At 39.3% G+C, this 5,557-nt stretch overlaps 1 pseudogene; it reads left to right on the top strand.

Moving 5' to 3' along the window:
* The first annotated feature begins 4,828 nt into the window (after nt 1–4,828).
* Nucleotides 4,829–5,298, top strand: LOC100991556 (cytochrome b5-like; annotated as a pseudogene).
* The last annotated feature ends 259 nt before the right edge of the window (nt 5,299–5,557 follow it).

Consider the following 5,557-nt stretch of genomic DNA (forward strand, 5'->3'; position numbering starts at 1 on the left):
GAGAAAAGAAAATAAAAGAAAAAAGAAAAGAAAGAATCAATTTTAACATAATAAAGCAGAGAAGAAACCTATGGGATTGTTAATTTGACTTGTGGACAGTCTGTGTATCTTACCAATTGCACATCCCGAGGGCAGCCTCCTTCCCTTCTTTTTTTTTTTTTTTTTTTTGTTTTACTTTGTTTTGTTTTGTTTTGTTTTGAGATGGAGTTTCGCTCAGTCGCCCAGGCTGGAATGCAATGGCACCATCTCAACCTCTGCCTCACTGCAACCTCTGCCTCCCGGGTTCAAGCGATTGTCCTGCCTCAGCCTAGTGGGGTAGCTGAGATTACAGGCACCCGCCACCATGCCCAACTAATTTTTGTATTTTTATTAGAGATAGGGTTTCATCATGTTGGCCAGGCTGGTTTTGAACTCCTGACAGGTGAGCCACCTGCCTCAGCCTCCCAAAGTGCTGGGATTACAGGCGTGAGCCACTGTGCCCGGCCCCTTTTCTTCTGCACCCTCAGAATCTAACTTGTGAATAGCTAGTCAGAACTTAAGAACTGAGAACCAGCTAAAGAAAATGAGGTTCCCAGGTAAGGTACAAAAGACGATCAAAGATTCAAAGGCCCTGAGAGAAGAGGAGAAACAGGTGGGCCAACAGAGGTGGGCCACAGCCCTGAGAGAGTAGACAATCCCAAGGTCAGAGAATGGAGGCAGCCAAGAGTAAGTGAAATGGGGTGGAGGGCCAAGCAAGGGAGCTGAAGAAAGGTGGCACGCAAAGACTGTTTGAGGCCTACGTGTACACACTTGAATGGCTAACAAAATAGGCCATTTGGGTTACGAATTGCATCGCCCCTTCCTTCCAATTATGAATTACAGTGTTAGAATGACGGTATCTTGTCAAGGAAATGGTATGACAGTTTTCAGATACTGCAGTAATCTCATTCAATCTGTTCCATTCTTTGCTTCTACTGCAGCCACTTTTCTTCAAAATTTAATAGTAAAGGAGTATGTGATTGGACTGCAAGGTAATCCTCAAGGGACTCTTAGAAATTCTCCTCAGAGATAATACAGAATAGTTGACCATGTTCCAACAGAAATACCAATTTTGAAAAAGATGTGTGGAGAGGAGGATAGTGAGACAATTTGAAAAATAAGCTAACTTAACTGACAAGTTTCCTGCCCCCAAAGAAAAGAAAAAATATATATATATATACACACATACACACACACACACACACACACACATATATATATATATATTCCCCATCTAAAAAGAACGTAATCCCATAATGTGAAAACCATCCAACCCACACTGCTAGGGTGAAGGGGAAACATATTAGCAAAAACGATACAGAAAACGATTCTGAAGTGCTGACTGTTCCATAGAGTAAGTGAAAGCAGAAAGCAATTCAGGTATAATTTTCTTGAACAGGAAACAACGGCCAAATTCTTATTCAGAGATAATCCGGTCTCTACGAATTCCTTCTTTCACAAAATCTCCTTTTCCCCATCTTTTAAATTGGGTGACTGGGAATTATCCTTCTGGAGAAACTCAGCAAGATTTCTCGGTTTGCCTTTTTACAAAGGAAGTCAGCTAGAAACCGCCCCGTCACTGACCGGGAGGCAAAGGACTCTCGGCGGCCAGGCCCTGAAGCCGCATTGGTGGGTCTCCATTTAGTTTGTCCTTTAAAGTCCGGAGAATGATTATTCCATAATTCTCTCACCTGATTAATTCTTAACTATGAACATAATTACACTCTCCAGAAGGTAAATCGGTCTTATAAATCAGTCGCCGCTGACAGTTCACTATGCGCAGCGCGATCGCCCGGGGTTGGGGAGCTGAGCTGAGGGTGGGTGTTCGCCAAGTCGCCGGTCCCCTGCGTCCCCGCCCGCCGGTCCCTTCTTCGACCCGAGACCCCCGCCCGCCGCAGCCCGACTCTGGGGCCTTTGGGAGGCGGGCCTGAGGTTTGCCTAGGACTCGAGTTCCTTTCAAAGGAAGGCGAGAGGGAGATGGGGAGAAGGAGACTCGGAGACTTCTCTATTAAAGCCGCGCTGAACTCTAGCCTTCTGGCAAGCCGCCAATTTGAAGTGTGTGAGCTTTAATCTGCTCCTAGCCTGATGGGCTCCCGTGTCCACAGGGAGCTGGGAGGCATCCATTACGCCGGACCAAGGCGATGGAGCGTCTAGGAAATATGTTAATGCCGGAGCCCTCCCCGCCGGCCCGAACCTGCCCTTGCCAGTCTCACAGCCTCGGAGAAAGTGACATTTCGGGAGAGTGTCACTCCTAGCAGGGCTCCCAAAATTCACTCCTATTCGTTGCATTAAACGGTTTTTTTTAAAGACTTCAATGATCCATTCATTTGCTAAAAATGCGATGTTCTGTTTGTTTTTTTGTATTTGTAAGTCCAGGATGGGTGGTTTTTGTGCACAGAAAAACCCACTTAACTTAGTAAACAATGGCTTTTAAATTAACACACGAAATATTAAAGTTATACATTTTAAAATCTAGCTTTTCTTAAGCGTTTGATTTCTACATATAAATCTTCTATTCATAGTATAGCACATTCAGCAACAATTTTTTAGGGAGATTGGCTAATATTTGGTCCTATTTACAAACTTTTTTTAAACCTCTTCAAACATTTTAAACCTGATTTGTCAATTGACTATATCCTATTACCTATTTAAGTTTCTCAACGATCTGATGGACAAACTTTTCTAGATAGTTTAGTATAATAGCTTTTACAAATTAATTACATGGCATGGTGAACCCCAAATTCTATTAAATGTCCAAACTGAATGTATAGTTGGTAAGACGTGAACTAAAATGACAAGTATGAATCAGTTACACAATTAACATGTTTAACTGGAATGACAGATTTACCTGTTATTCTAATAGGTCCAATTCTCTTAAATACCGTAATACTTAAAGTATGAAATATACTCATATTTCTTAATAATAAAACATCACTATTACATATTTGATTTCCTTAAATATTTCTATACTTATTTCTAAATCTTCCTCAAGCTAACAAAACATCTTTTTCATTAAGAAAAATAAATGCAGTTTGGTGGTTGTCTTTCTAAAATGGCCTCAGCTTGTTGAGATTTCTTAAATAACAAAAGGATAACAGTCATACTTAATGGTCTGCAATCCTGATAGGAAATAGGGAGTGCTATTTATAGTAGCTATAGCAATAATTCCAAAATCTAAAGAAGATGGCACGTAGCCCACGTCCTTTGGTCTTGAATCATACCATTACCTAATTTTCAAATTAGTTTAGTTTGCATTTACATTCAAACTGACTATAATACTCAAGTGAATACTTTCATATATTTTACTTTTAAGTTATATATGCCTTCCAGTTGTTAAAAAGTTTAGCCTAAAACTACCTCCTTACATATTTTAAGTTTGGCCTAAATGTTTCTCCATACATAGTCAACTGTAACCTAAGTGGAGATGTAAGCAGACTGATACCTACTCTTTTGGTAATCACTGAGTTTCATCCAGTCAAAGGTGGCCAACTGTTCAAGCCCATGTTCAAATAAGGCAAATGCCCAGCTGTGCCCAATCTGGCTCTTTCTATACCTCAGTGCCATTTTCTGTACCTAACTTTCCTTTTTCTGTTCAAAAATGTTTTTTCTGCCACGTGGTAGCGCCAGAGTCTCTCTGAACCTATTCTGGTTCTGGGGCTGTCTGATATGGGAATTGTTCTCTACTCTATTAAACTATTAAACTTAATTTGTCTAAGGTTTTTCTTTTAATGTAGTCGAAACCTAGAGTTTTTAAAAGACATTTTAAAAAGGCTTTTTAAAAAAAGATAGAGAACTTCAAACATACACAAAATAAACAACATAATGAGATCCTGATTTCTCCATGTGTCAATCACTGAGTTCCAACAACCATGGTGAATCCTACCCCATTCATACACTTATCCACTTCCCCCCTGCTGCTTTATTAGGAAGCAAATCTTAGGTACCCTATCCTTATATCTGCAAATGAACAATGAGCACTGCTTCTTAACACAATCAGTTACCATCACCACACCTAAGAAAATTGACAAATTTCTTAAAAAGATATCCAGTGTTGAAATTTCTGATTCTTTCATAAATGTGAGAAAATTTGTTGTACAGTTTATTTGAATCAGGATCTGGACAAAACAAAAATCCACACCTTGAAATGGTTGATGTTTTTTAAAATCTCTTTTAATCTGTAAGAACCTCCTCCAACCACTTTTTCTTGAATTTATTTATTGAAGAAATGAAGGGTTTGTCCTGTAGAGTTTCTCTCATTCTAGATTTTTGCTGATTGAATCACATTGGGGTAGATTTACATATTCTTCATTCTCTATTTGGTACAAATTACAGTTTTCATAAGACTACTTTATAAACATTGTATCCATCCAAATAGAAGTGCATAATGCCTACCTCCTTGTCCGTCTCTCTCTCTCTGTTCCCCTCTCTCTCTCTCGATTTCTCTCTATGTTACTAGCAACCACTAATGACCAGTGCCTGGATCCATTAATTCTTCTGTGAAAAAAAATTACTCCTCATCCACTATTTGGTTACCTAGTGGTAAAGTTTGCATAAGAGAGCAATATAAGCCTTTAAATTCTTACTTAATTTACCAATTTTCAAACTATTGACTCAGTATAGTAGCATCCTCCAATGATGATCAGTTAATTTTGTGTTTGTTTTTTCAATATGAATGAATGAATTTAAAAATAAAAGACCTGCATACTGGGCCGGACACACAGGACATGTTTCTGGCAGAGCTGGCTGTGATGCATGCTCTGTTCCATTCAGCATGTCTGTGTGTGCAGGACCTGGCTCGCTTCATACTGAGATGGCTGAGCAGTCAGACAAGGGCATAAAATACTACACCCTGGGAGAGATTAAGAAGCACAATCACAGCAAAAGCACCTGGGTGATCTTGCACCACAAGGTATATGATGTGACCAGATTTTTTCATGAGCATTTCTGTGGGGAAGAAGTCTTCAGGGAACAAGCTGTAGGTGATGCTCCTGAAAACTGAGGATATCATGCACTCTACGGATGCTACAGAATTGTCCAAAACATATATCATTGGGGGGGCTTTATCCAGATGACAGATCAATCACAAATCTTTCAGAAACCCTTTTTACTACTGTTGATTCTCACTCTAGTTAGTGGACTAATTGGGTGATCCCGGCCATCTCAGCACTCACCGTAGCCCTGAGATATCACCTCTACATGGCCATATCTCAGAAGCCCATGAAAGAAAAGACTGCTTTGGACAAAGGAGAAAAAAAAGCCAATGTTAACTACTTTGACTGAGAGAAAACTTCACCTGAAATAATAATTTTAATATGTCCATTTCCCTTTCCTCTTACATTAAAAACAAAAGAAAAAGAACTGTTTTATTCTTTCTACTCTTGAATAAGTGTGCCTTCTTACTCGTCAACTTTATTTTGATCTTTCTTCACTACATAATTTACTTATTGTAAGTATGATCTTTTAAAAATATATCTGGCTTTTAAAATATACAAAATAAATAAAAATGAAAGAGGTACATAGTCCTGCTTTCAGGTGGCTT

The sequence above is a fragment of the Pan paniscus genome, chromosome 15 (genome assembly GCF_029289425.2).
Source record: "Pan paniscus chromosome 15, NHGRI_mPanPan1-v2.0_pri, whole genome shotgun sequence".
Classification (NCBI taxonomy): domain Eukaryota; kingdom Metazoa; phylum Chordata; class Mammalia; order Primates; family Hominidae; genus Pan; species Pan paniscus.